The 14,111-nt window shown below is 46.4% G+C and overlaps 1 protein-coding gene across 1 annotated transcript in view; it reads right to left on the bottom strand.

Annotated features, from left to right (window-relative positions):
• Window positions 1-9,685, bottom strand: part of rimbp2a (RIMS binding protein 2a) — a gene marked incomplete at its 3' end in the record, with an annotated part of 60,280 nt that extends 50,595 nt beyond the window's left edge. The window contains exon 1 of the mRNA XM_080017682.1: window positions 9,629-9,685. The remainder of the gene's footprint in view (window positions 1-9,628) is intronic.
• Window positions 9,686-14,111: the final 4,426 nt, after the last annotated feature.

The raw sequence follows: 14,111 nt of genomic DNA, 5'->3' as shown, positions 1-14,111 counted from the left end.
TGCCGGCTAGCAGAGGAGCATCGTGTCTGGTGGTGGCGCGTCGCTGCTCCTTCCTCTCCCTCTCTGATCTCCTCCCTTCTTCCCTCTTTCCTCTGGGTGGGGAGTTGTCAGGCGGGCTGCAGCAGCGGCAGCAGCAATCAGTGGCTGCTCCTGGGCCTGCGTGTCTCTCTCTCGCTCTCTCTCTCTCTCTACTCTCTCTCTCCTTCCACTCTCTTTCCTCCGCCCCCTCTATACCCATAAACTCTCTCTCTGTCTGTCTCTCTCGCTCGCTCTCGACGCTCGCTCTCCAATACACCACCCCCCCCCCTTTGCTCTCACGCTCTCCCCACCCTCCCCCCAACATGCTCTCTTCCTCTCTCCTTTCTCCTTCTCTCTTCCTCTCCAACTCTACCAATCCACTCTCCTTCTCTCTTCTCATCTCTCATCTCTCTCTCTCTCTCTCACGGTCACTTGCTGGCGCGCGGGCTGCAGAAACCTACACTGCTGAATTAATCAGCCGGCTCGGCGGCTACCAACAATCAGCTGCATCAGTGGTAATACGTGGAGGCAGCGCGGCAGCGGCAGGAAACAGACCTCGTCCTCTTCCACTGCGTCTGTGTTGTGGGCTGAGAGCTGAGGAGGCTAAGTGGTGAGGATGCTCTCCTCCCCGGCACAACCACAGTCTTCAGTTTCACATCTTGGCTGCCCGACTGTCTCGGCTGCCTGGCCGACAGAAAGAGCCTGCAAAATGCTGCTGGCTGGGGCTGGATAAACAACCTCCCACCCCCCACAACCCTCCGCCTCCCCAACCCCCCCCAACCCTCCGCCCGCCCCCCCCATCCACCCCACCCCCTTCGTTCTGCCTTTATTGCCCTGACTCTTAAGGCTCTGTTATAGTCGCCGCAAGCGAGCCGTGCGGCTCATGGCGCGGGCGCACTACCAGAGAGCATGAGTATCCATCGATCAACCACAACATTAAAACCTCTGACAGGTGAAGTGAATAACATTGCTCATCTCGCTACAATGGCACCTGTCAAGGGGTGGGATATATTAGGCAGCAAGTGAACAGTCAGTTCTTGAAGCTTGATGTGTTGGAAGCAGGAAAAATGGGCAAGCGTAAGGCTCTGAGCCACTTTGACAAGGACTAAATAGTGATGGTTCCACGATTGGGTCAGAGCATCTCCAAAATGGTAGGTCTAGTGGGGTGTTCCCCGTATGCAGTGGTTAGGACCTACCAAAAGTGGTCCAAGGAAGGACCGACAGGGTCATGGGCGCCAATGGCTCATTGATGCACCTGGGAAGCAAAGTCTAGCCCGTCTGGTCTGATCCCACAGAAGAGCTACTGTGGCACAGATTGCTGTCAAAGTTAATGCTGCTCTGAGAGAAAGGTGTCAGAACACACAGTGCATCGCAGCTTGCTGCTTATGGAGCTGCGTCAGGGGCGGAAATTACAGGGAGGGCGGTACCGACCGTACCCATGGCGCGCCAGTGATGGGTCTCCTGTGATTGCTGCGCCAAAACAGTGTGGTTTTATTTTAGAAGTAGATTATTTTATTTTACTACGTTTCCTTATGCATCACAATAAGAACCGTGCGTGATGGGGACACATTCTCGGTCACTCTCTCACAGAGTTAAAAAAATATAAACGACTCGAAGGATATTAGTCGCATATTAAGGGCATTCCTGATTGGTCCTGATCACCACACGGTGCTCCATGGAAAACAACCGGATAGCGGACGCCTTCATTAAATTATTCTCATTATTATTATAATTATTATTATTATATTTTGGTATCGAACTGGTTGTTGGTTGCTGGTTCCAACTTGTGTTGATGTGATTACGGATGTTTTATATAACATTTTTAGAATATCTTTTGCAATATACAATTTACCTCAATGTTGAAAGATAGTGTAATTGTACTAATAATTATATCTTATATCTGAAGGCCTGTTTGAGGCTATGTTTTATGGAACTATTAACCATTAACCTTAATAAGGCACTGTTCTCGCTTTAAATATCATAGCTGCAAAAAGCATAGTTAACGGCTTATAAATGCATAGTCTTATTAGCACTTCCTAAAAGCATAGTTAACTTTTAATAAGTGCTTAGTTAACTGATAATAAATGCTTTTATTAACTGCTAATAAATGCCGTTATTTACACTTATATAGTCTTATTTACACAATAATAATATTAATAAGCATCTTATAAGGACCTTATAAGCCTGACATAATTCATGCCAGCCGCACTAAATAGTTCTAAGGCTGCGGCGACTATGAACCAGGCTCTACCCCTCCTCCGCTGCCTTCCCTCTCCCTAGACATGGAACTAATTGGACGGGGGTCTTGATTGATGCTCCGGCCCCTTTATCACTCATACACACGTGTCCACACCCAATAAACATCTACGGCCAAGCACACATGATACCTTCACACGCGTACGGCCGATGCTAATAAGGGAACAATGTGTTTTATGGGTGTTTATTCCCAGATGGATGCAAACCGGGCAACAAAGAACACTAAGCTTTGCAAACAGAGGACAGTGTGTGTGTGTGTGTGTGTGTGTGTGTGTGTGTGTGTGTGTGTGTGTGTGTGTGTGGGTGTGTGTGTGTGTGTGTGTGTGACTGTGCATCGGTGCATGCAGGTGTGTGTGTGTGCGTGCAGCTGTGCATTGGTGCATGCAGGTGTGTGTGTGTGTGTGTGTGTGTGCGCAACTGTGCACTGGTGCATGTATGTGTGTGTGTGTGTGTGTGTGTGTGTGTGTGTGTGTGTGTGTGTGTGTGCACGTACTTGTGTGTGATCTGTTTTCAAATACATTTAGAGTCCTCATAAAACAAACATTGTGGAGCGTCCTCAATGGGGGGGGCGTGCTCGTGTTTGCAGGACAGAGACGCTGAAAATTATGGAGAGTGAATTCAATACGAATGAAGGTATTTATATGAATCCATTTGTTTTCATTAAACACACGCAGCATTGTAAACGTGGGACAGTCCGGCGTGTTTGAGCCCCACCGGACCGTTTCTTCACCATAAGGGGAAAGGATCGGCGAGCACCACAGTCACGTCTTGGCGGGTTTTTTTCTTCTCCATCAAGGGCACGATGCGTTAACTAGGCCTTCAGGAACCAATCTACATATCACAGTTCTGCACTTGACCTCTTTGTTTTACAATTAAAATGAACGGCTCGGTGGGGCTGATCATAACGTGGCTGCGGAGCCGGTGATGCTGATTTCAAAGCTCCTTTTTAAAACGCTTGGCGCTGTAGGGTACATTTTGGGACAAGGGAAGCGTAATGGAAAAAAGTTCTTGTGATTTCCTGAAAAGGCTTCTGGAATCTGCAAAGGCAGGTGAATCATATCAGGTGCCGGGAAAATGGGCAATAGCAGCACCACAAGGACAAAAACTAACATTTTGGTCAAATTATTTTCAGGACAAATTTATAAAGTAAGACCGTTATTGGGAGGGATGAATGTGACATTTATTCAAAACAAAAAAAGGCCATGCCCTCCCCTCCCAAATTATTCATATTTTCCATGAGGTAAAAAGGTAACTTTCCATACCATATTTCTTTTTGGTGTTGTTGTCGCTGTTGTTGTGACAAAGTGGGGCAACCTCATGCAGTCCTGCGACCGATAACTTCTTCTATTTTTCAACTCGTACTAGAGTCGAAAGGTGGCCACGCCAGGTTGCCGGTAGGATGCAATGCAACCTCCTGTTTCTAGTCTCTTACTTCAGCGCAGAAGGTTTAAACGTGTACCTCTGTTTTTTGTCGATAATCGCTTTTTTTTTTACAGCTGGTTTAAATAATCACAGCCTGTAGCCTTTAGTTAAAACACAGAGCAAATTCACAAGGCTCACTGCTTGGTATAAATGAATAATTATATCCTTTCAAAATCAGCCTGTGCATGTGCGCGTGTGCAGGTACGGGTGGGGATGTGTGTGTGTGTGTGTGTGTGTGTGTGTGTGTGTGTGTGTGTGTGTGTGTGTGTGTGTGCGCGCGCATGTACTGTGTGCCCGTCTGCGCCCATGCATCCGTCGGCGTATGGAAGAACGTTCCACCGTTAGGACCCGAAATGATTTAATCCGGTTAGAAGGATTTTTTTCAATTAATCCAGGAAAGGCGTCATATATTTAGCATACCCTCCCTTTGATGTGACAGAAATCATTTCCGTCACGTCCTCCGCAATCCGTGGCCCTGCGGTGGACGGCCGGCCCATTCAATATGAGCGTTATTGATTAAACAGTGTCTATTCAAGCCTGTGGCATTGCTCTGGATCAATTTCCCACGGCGGGAAAACAAGTGAAAAAGATCACAGAGAGGAGGCGCAGGGGAGAGGGTCTCTAACTGCATTTCATGAAGGTCAGTTCCCTTTGTTGTTTAATGTTTCTTACGACCATCGGCTGCCAAAATATGCGCAGGTTCTGCCGCCTGTGCCTACTTTCTGATGTGATGGGATATATTACCTCGCGGGGGCGCACGCACATATGCACGCCACCTGTCTGCGTTGCGCTCGGGGCTGATTCAGCGCCGCCGCTGTCACCTGCTATGATGATGGGAAAATATTCATCCTTTCAAAGTCGTAACCACTAAAGTGCACGGGCAGCGCCCGACATTCACCGCCAAACATGTAACCCTAAAACGCCACGACAAATATGTATTAAGAGCAACGGGATAGTCGACTCTAACAAAATAATTAACACTTTCCGAAAGCAAACGCATCCACTTTGCGGGGCTTCTCCTCAACCGTCCGTGGACAAACCCCACGGTGGAGCTCGAACATGATCCACTCACGGGCAGGAAGGAGACGTAAATCATCTCAAACCAGGCTCTCAATTACTCGTGCGTCTGGAATGAGCCTTCAGAAAATGTCCTCTGATTCGATTACGGGGCTAGTTTTGGACGTACCCTGATATACATCAAATCTGTTCGGATCACTGCGGGGAATAAAAAGCGTAAAGCTGTCCAGTCCTCGCCCCAACCCCCCCGGGGACGGGTCGGGGCGTGGGCCTTCGCGGACGTTGAAATAATAAAGGGGATCGGGGAGGAAGGCGACTAAAATAATAGATGGCCGGGTAAAGGGGGAAGGATGAAGGGTCGAGCGGGAGACAGAGGGACGTTCTGATCGGGAGGAGAGGTGTTGGAGCCACGGACGAGCGCAGATTCGGTGTAGCCGGCTGCACACGGCGTGCATCCAAGGAAAGTTTCAGCCGACTGTGAACTAAACTACAAGTAGTAGTAGTAGAACCCTCCGGCAACTCGGCGGCGGGTCCGTGCGGTAGTAATACAAAAACAATAACAATAACAAAAAACGCATTGTTTTCCTCGTTCCCTTTCTTTGCGCCTTTCACGTTCTTTGATCACGGGGGAAAGAGCGCGTCGCTTTTTTTTTTTCCTTCTCGGTTCTTCGCTCTCAGCCGCAAAAAGGGATAGACCTGGGGTCAGGCTGGTAAAAAGGATAATGTCGTTACGGAGACAACTTTAGCCATCGGAAAAGAACACTGTCTGAGCCCAATTGGATTAGGAGATGGATGGAGACTACGGCCTAAACACACCCCGTCTAATATCATTTGAGAACACCGCCTTCGCAGGGGCAAAACAATGCAAATCTTCCAGAGACTCCTTCCTCGGCGGGGAGGGGCGAGTGTTTCTCCAAAAGGATTGACTTAGATTATCGCGGGCTATTTTCAACCCTGCGATTTCCATCTTTACATGTTTGATGGGGGGGGGCGTTAACCACGGAGATAGTTAGGCAACACGAACACACCACTGCTATCATGTTTTATGAATGAGTCGCTGCTCTTGCGTTGGTTGTCCCGCCCCCGTACCATCACCACAACTATCATTACGGACCAGGCGCCGCCGGGTGCTCAGCCGTTGCCCATATAGGGACGGTGTCCAGGGAGACGGCTGTAGCCTTTCAGCGGTAACGACGCGACGCACAGAAGGTCATTCCTCACGTAGGGTTCCTTCCCACCGACGTCCATCACGGGAATGGTTGCCAGGCAACCCGGTCTGAGGCTCTTTTATTTGGCTGTTGGAAAAAAAAAGAAAAAAAAGAAAGCTTCTTCCTGTTTTTGCGGTCTGAGAACAGAAGGCGGTCCACCGTCATCGAGATGGGCAAAGAGCGATGTGTAAACGGCGACGGGATGAGCGCTTTACAACCAGCGGAACATCTGGGAGGGGGATTTCTCCCAGAGTCCAGTGAAATCCATCCGCCCATGAAAAAAGGTCTCAGATGCGACGTGGCATGAGGGCGGCATCAAAGACGTACATGTCCGATCAATGGCAGCAAAATACATCGAAAAATACCTTGGTTTCCATTACCAAGACTTTCTACATTTACTGCACTAGATTTCAAAGGCCATTACCTTTTACTCTACTACATTTCTAACAGTTAGAATGCCGTATTGTAAGCTCTGTTATATCGGGGCAATGGATATGACACAAGTACATTTACTTTTTATACTTTAAGTACATTTGAGAGCAAGTACTTAGTACTTAGTGTAGCAAGTACACTGAAGTAGAAATGCCAATGCAGAATTTTCCGCTTCACTAGAGTCAATTTGTATCAGGGTTTTTTTGTGCTTTTATTTAAGCGGGAGGTCTGAGTGCTTTTCCAGGATCCATGAAAAAGAACAGAGGCCACCGAGCCTTTGCGGCGGCCGCCCCTCAACCGTGGAGTCGCCTTCCTATTAACACAGGATCTGCCCAGACCCTGGATGCTGTTAAATCACCATCCAAAAGCTTCTCTTCTCGTTGGCCTTTAATTCAAGTCGAACTTTACTCCCTGACTTCATCTCCCTACTATTGTATCTTACGTCTATTGTTTTATTTTCTTTTGTCTTTTCTTTGTATTTTATTTTGCTTTTACAATATTTGTGTACTTGGTATTTTAAGCCTGTTCAGCACTTTAGTCAACCACTGTTGTTTTAGAGGTGCTATATAAATAAACTTTGACTTGACTTGACTTCTTCTTCCACCGCCGCCTACAGCCTCCTTTTTTAAATGGATGTCGATGGTGGTTACCGCAGTTATGATGCGAACACGTTGGTCGTCACGGGGTGAAATTGCAAAGAGTCAGGCTGTGTACTGAGCCGCCTGAAGCGGCCGTCCAGGGTCCAGAGGTGGGTGGAAAAGCATCATAGCCAGCTTTACTGCCGTGAGACACGGTTGTTGTGCTAAAATCAATTTTTGAATTAGGGTAAAAGTGGGACCAGATCCCTCGCCCTAACGGGGTCTCTCCTCAAAACACGCACGTTCAAAGATAAAAAAAAATAAAAACACACACACACGCGGAGACGCAAACACTCCAAGGATCTCATACGAGTGTGTTCACATATTGATTCTACACCAGCGATGCACCACTGTTAGAAATGATGTAGCTGTTAGGTCGTATGCTGTGCTGCTTTGTGTGAATCCGCTTCCAAGAAGCTCCGCCCCTCTGCGGCGCGGGGGTCTCTGGAGCCGACGCGTTGGCGTTTTTCCAACTCTCTCGGCAGTTTTCGGATCCGACACTACCACCAGAAGTCACTGGTGCCGAGTACGAAAAGCAAGCCGGAGCTATTGGAATTCAAAACTAAAAAGTAAAAGTAAGTAGTAAGGAAAAAATAAGTCAATAAGTCAAAGTCGTGTCACGTTATCAAAGTTAAAATTGGATGTCACCTAATTCACTGATTATAATAATGAATGTGGTTATTTTTTCAATTGTATGCACTTTGCAAACACTTTATGAAGGAAGTTTTAAACTCTCCCTTTGGGAAAATGGTGCTGATCCGCTCCACTCGTACTTGTCCTTCTTTATTCAGTCAACTAACACGTGGTACAGTTTAAAATCAAATACTTCGCTCATTACCAGGTTCCGCGGGAAAGGTGGATCAGGTGCAATTTCAGATTTTAAACACATGATTTGTGACCTGATTCTACATGAATTTACATGTTTCTAATAGTTTTTCTTTTTTATGTTTATGGGTTTTTTAATGTCTACATGTTTTTATTGTCTGCGTTGCTCTTCTTGTCCAAAAAATAAAAAATAAAAATCAATCCCAATGTGGCTACAATGGCTTTTAAAAAAAAAGCTTAAATTAAAAAATATATATTAAAGATTATATCTGGCGACGGCGATGCTAAATGAGTTTTGGGCGTGATGCGATCACAGGTGCACGACAACACCCAGGAGCCTCTCGAACTCTCACTTCTTCTATTACTGGAGTTTTGCCAGCGCAGCTAAAAAGCAGCATCTAATTTTCCCACAGAAAGGCTTGTGCACACAGGTTGATAGATCAGCTGCGGTTGTTTGAACGCACACAACTGCATTAGCGCCGCCGCGGACCATTTAGCGAGCGCGGCCTACGGTGAGCTCTCGGCGAGCCCGGAGTGCAGCTTTGGTTTTCGGGCAAAAGGGACTTTAAGTTCTCTGCTTCCTCTCTTTGGAACGGCCTAAAGAGGAAACTTCAGCTAAATGACTTGGTCTCTATAGGAGAATTGTATTTTTTTTTTTAAGAGCAGGGTTTCATATGCTGTTGGTCACTGTAATTGTTTTTAAACATTTCAACTTTATTTGAACAACATTTTACTATTTAATTCATGTATGTTGTATGTATGATTGTAAACAAGGCATTGCTGCAAAAGAGCCAACCTGCTCTGAAGAGTAAATAAAGGCAAAATAAAGATGTGGAAAAAACTGTGTGGGTTCTGTCAGATTTTGTCCAGATAAATGTGAGCATCATCGTTTTTTTGTACAAGGCGTCAAACTCTTTCCAATTGTTTTCTTTTTTTAAAGGTATCTGTGGGTTAATTGACGTGACAAATAAGGTGACTTAATGGCTGTCAACAAAAGAAGCTCAACGACACTCGTAGCGTGCCAGCCCGGCTATTTCTATCCGAAAGTGATTAGAATCCAGCGAGGCTCGCTACAGAAGCCGCCACAATGCTCTGTCAGGTTCCCTCTGCCTGTCTGTCCACGCTGCTGCAAATGGGCTTGTTGCCAAGACAACGGCTCCAGCGCTATGCCACCTGGGACCACCTGGGGGAGCCTCGAGAGGACGGCTTTGACTCATTTCAATGCATGCACGCACACACACATAACTGCTGGGACGCTTTGCATCTGTATGCGTGTGTGTGTGTGTGTGTGTGTGTGTGTGTGTGTGTGTGTGTGTGTGTGTGTGTGTGTGTGTGTGTGTGTGTGTGTGTGTGTGTGTGTGTGTGTGTGTATGAGACAAGGACATACAGTATATGATCTATTTTGCAGCACATTACACATGCCCACATGTCCTGAACAGCCCACACAGTGTTCAGCCCCATGACAATCCGTGCACAGGGCCATGCAGCCACGCAAGTGGGCCTAGTTTATGCAGCAATGGAAACTGAAAATCGCACACGTAGCAGCAGAACCAGGAAGCCACAAGTTACATCACATCAAATTTAGATGAGCTATATCGCTATAATGGGTAAAAAAAAAACTAAAAAAAAACTGTACTTCGAAGTGAAACCACTGATATTGACTCTTTTCATGATTCACCAGTGGCTTGAGAAGGGAGTGTGTGACTGGCCAAGATTGGATTGGAGTCTGTGTGTGATAAAATGAGCGAGGGACAAACACAGCAATGAAAGACAGGAAAAGAGAATGACAGGAAGGGAAAGACAGATTCTCACCAGCAGCCTGCAATGCTGCCTCTCTTGGCGCAGAGTGGCCACTTCCAGCTTCAGGGCCCGGTTTCCAGCTTCCAGAGCCTGAAACCGGCTCAGATTGTTGACTGAATGACCCGATGCTGGATGGGATGAAGCCTCGTGCCGCGGCTGGTATCGGAGACAGAAAGTGAGGTGCTTCACTTACAGTTCACCAAATTTCGTTTCCAAAAGACGTTCACCATATATTCAAATTCACACATCTACGACGTTTATATGAAAAACACGTGTGGTTTAAGCTGAAATGTCACATATGACAACATGTGGTTTCATGCAACTTTTTATGAGGGGGTTGATAGATTGTTTACGATGCACATACTCTTCATCCTGTAGATGAGATGCGATTAGTGTCAAATGAGAAGCTGTGAAGAGAGGGGATGTGATGTGGTTTCGATGTGACGTGATATATTGTCATATAGAATTTACAGAACTAGTGCACACCCGCTCAAAACGTAAGACTTTCTCAGACATTTAATCTGAGAAAGAATGTGAAGCCGGCCTGATCTGCCAACACTGCCGGGCGCCACTCTTTGAGACTCAGTCGCAGGGTCCTACAGCCCCGCCCTGGCGTTTTATGAAGGGTGGGGATCCCGCTTAGAGGTGCATTACTGCCACCAACTGGACCGCAGTGCGGGACAGGAGATTATGCAGGAAAACACAACAAAACAAAGAAAACCCATCGGACCCTAGATTTTTTTTTACGTAATTATGTCACAGTATTGCTTACCCACTGTTTTCCCAAGAGACTTGACAATAAAAAGTGCTGGTGTTTCGCCTTCCTCAGTGAGTGAAAGAGGGGATTTCTCTTAATATTGTATTTCCTACGCTGAAGTAGAACATGTTCCATGGTTTCCGCTTGGTCACACTGTGAGCTTTTTCCCACTTAGGCACAGAAGATTAAGATAGTTAAGAAGAAGCATGGCCGACAGCCATGTTCCTATTTATAACCAAAAAACCGCTGACTATATATATGTTTAAACCTAAAAACATTCCCACTCTGTTTTCTGTTACCAGACCCAATTAAAAAAAAAGATCTAATTGGATTGTCTGCGTCTGTGTGTGATGAAAAGGGCAAGGGACAAACACAGCAATGAAAGACAGGAAAAGAGAATGACAGGAAGGGAAAGACAGATTCTCACCAGCAGCCTGCAATGCTGCTTCTCTTGGCGCAGAGTGGCCAGTTCCAGCTTCAGGGCCCGGTTTCCAGCTTCCAGAGCCCGAAATCGGCTCAGATTGTTGACTGAATGACCCGATGCTGGATGGGATGAAGCCTCGTGCCGCGGCTGGTATCGGAGACAGAAAGTGAGGTGCTTCACTTAGAGTTCCCCAAATTTAGTTTCCAAAAGCCATTTCACCAGATATTCAAATTCATACATCTATGACGTTTACATGTGGAAAAACACATGTGGTTTCAGGTGAAATGTCACACTTGACAATATGTGGTTTCATGCAACTTTATTTGTGAGGAGACAGATGGATTATTTACGATGAACATACTCCTCATCCTGTAGATGAGATGTGATTAAAGTCAAATGAGAAGATGTAAATAGAGACGAAGCGATGTGGTTTTGATGTGACGTGACTGTAGCGGACCAAGGGCCGTGGGTCAAGCCGCAGCTGCAGACGGCAACACGGCTTCCTTCCCGGGGCCGTTAATGTTTGTCTGTCTTGCAAAGGGGGATCAGTGCACGGCCTCGCCAGACGTCCAGGAGCCAGTGCGGAACGCCATTCCTCCTGTGCACAGATCGATCCTTATTGCTTATTATTTATCCTTTTGGCTAGCGAGCCCTTTTTGTTGTTTTCTTATGATCAAACTCTCGCCATGTCGGCAGCCCAGTGCCAGAAAGACTCCGTCTCCCTCCCTAAAACCCCTACTGGCGGGCAGAGGCTCCCACTTTAGGGGGCTGATTCGGGCGATTCGGGGCAGCTGAGCGGCCGCGGGGGAAGGAAGCTGTGCTGCCGTCTGCAGCCGCGGCTTAACCACGCCCCTTGTTCCACCGCAGTCACGTCTTGTGATAGAGAATTTATAGAGCTGCTGTAGTGCGCACCCATCCCCGGGCGCGTCCACGTATGCTGCCCACTGCTCCTGGCTGTGCCCCCGGAGGAAGGACAAGCCAGGATGGGTCAAAAGCAGAGGAGCCATTTCACCGGCCACCATCAAGCATGTGCATGTGTGTGTGTGTGCAAGCATGTGTTGTGGAGTGTCGTGTGACGATTAAAGACTGTTTCTTCTTCTTCTTCTTCTTCTTCTTCATATCTTACATTTAAAACATTTAACCAATCAAAATCTCATCTTGAGCAACAATGTGAAGCCTGCTTGATTCGCCAACCCCGGCCGGCCGCCACTCTTTTGCTGCAGAGCCCCGAAGCCCCGCCCTGCTGTTGCACAGAGCTGAGAGGGCGCGTGTTGTTTATTAATATTACACGTGTCGCGGGTTCAAAGTGCATGAATTTCGACACTGGACGTCCTTGGGTCCCCAGCGACATATCCGCTAAGCAGGAAATAGATCGTAGTTAATCAATAAGGTAATAGGTAATCAAAGGACCGCGTTCCTTTTCAAAACCAGAAAATTCTTTCTTTACTAGATATACGTACGTTTAAACCGCAAATCACTCCCACTCTGTTTTCTGTTCCAGAACCGATTAAAAATAAAAAATAAAAAAATCTAATTGTGGATGAAAGAAGCGCTATTAAAAGTACTGAGAGGAGGAAATAAGTCCCCTGTCAATCTTGCTTACAGTGTTTTGCTCTGGTATCTGTAAGAGTCCGTCCCTTGGGGCGAGTCACAGGGAAAAGATTACTGACGCAAGTTCCAGTTTGCTGAACGAGACAGATGTAGAGCCATGGCGAAGCATGACTCCATAACTCCACTGCGGGTTTTACATCGCTATATTGCGCTTAGACTGTTTGTTTTGAGGGGGTTCTGAAATATAATATTGAACACGGTAGCCTAAACCTGTTGATTGAATCTGTAGATAGTTGTCGATTTTGTTTCAATCTGTTTGTTTATTCTTATTTTATACTTATTGCCTAAGGTATTATTTGTACTTATTGTAAGTCGCTTTGCGCAAAATAAATGACGTAATGTGATGTCATATTACCACGCATTCGCTACCTAACAATAAGGGTGTAATTAACAGCAAATGTCCAAAGGTCAATACTGGATCAGCGAGGATACCTCGTAGTGAGTTTTACATTTTTAACACAACATCAACATGCATGAATCAACGCCGCTTTTCAAATTATGATCAGAATGATTATTTCACGAGGGCTGAGCTTACACAAGGGGAGATGGATGCAGCGGGAAACCTACGACTCACTTCTGGAATTAGACACCCTCCAATGAACATGTCTCCCATGGGATGAAGGAAACCTCCTCTCAGGGACTAATGTGTGTTTGTGTGTGTGTGTGTGTGTGTGTGTGTGTGTGTGTGTGTGCGCGCGCGTGTGTGTGTGTGTGTGTGTGTGTGTGTGTAAGTGTGTCTGTGTCTGTGTGCGCTTGTGTGTGTGTGCGTGTGTGTGTGCATCCCCTAATCAGAGTTTTAGGTCAGGAAAAGGAGCAGCTTCTGTTCGAAATTTCCGGGGGGTGGAAGAGGGGACGTTCCCCGGGTCACGGCCACTAACGCGAGCGCCCGGGAAAGGGGGTGAAAGCAGGACGTTCAGGACAGCTACGAGCCCAAATCCCGGGTGGGGTGTAGCCTTCCTATTTCCCCTCCCTAAGCAGGGCACTTAGCTCTCCTGCTCGGATATAACTACGACTATAAAAGGAAACAGTCTCGCAGCAGACAAAAAGCAACCTGTGATGCGTCGCTCTAAAAGCCTGCTCACGTCCTCCGTCCTTCCCCTGCAGCTTCCCTTTCAGGGTGGCTCCGCCGGTTTTCCGGACGTGCATCCTCCCTCGGAGAGAGAGACACGTCGTCTGGAACAGTCGCTTTAATAATACTTATTACACCTCCGGAATAAATACGCCGCTGTCACTGTTATTATCGCCGCATGCTCCCTTGCACATTGTTTGCTTATATTATTTTCAATTTTTTATTTATATTCTGTTTAATTTCATTTTAAAAGTACCAGCGGTGGAGGAAGTACCTTTTACCAAAGTAAAAGTACAAAGTGTCTATGGAAGTACCACATTGACAAGTTCACGTATATAAGTAATTGCTGAGTGTATTTGATTTTTTTGTGCAGATGAGGCTCATGCAGCTGATTAGAATTAATATATATAAAATAGTATAGGTGGTGTCATGGTAATTTACAAGGATTTGGACCAAATGGATAATTGATGTGCAATCCTAAATCGGCAGTTTGATCCTCATCTTATCGTATCTTTTGAATGAGTCTTAATACAGGTTATTGGTTAATAAGGTCTTTAAGTTTCAGATTCTGTTTAAAATAAATGGCAGACCCGCAGCAACATTTTTTTGGTTTTTCTAATACACCATTTAGCAT

The sequence above is a fragment of the Zeus faber genome (assembly GCF_960531495.2).
Source record: "Zeus faber genome assembly, chromosome: 17".
Taxonomy (NCBI): domain Eukaryota; kingdom Metazoa; phylum Chordata; class Actinopteri; order Zeiformes; family Zeidae; genus Zeus; species Zeus faber.
The sequence above is the reverse complement of the archived record's forward strand: the minus strand, read 5'-3'. Positions and strand labels throughout refer to the sequence as shown.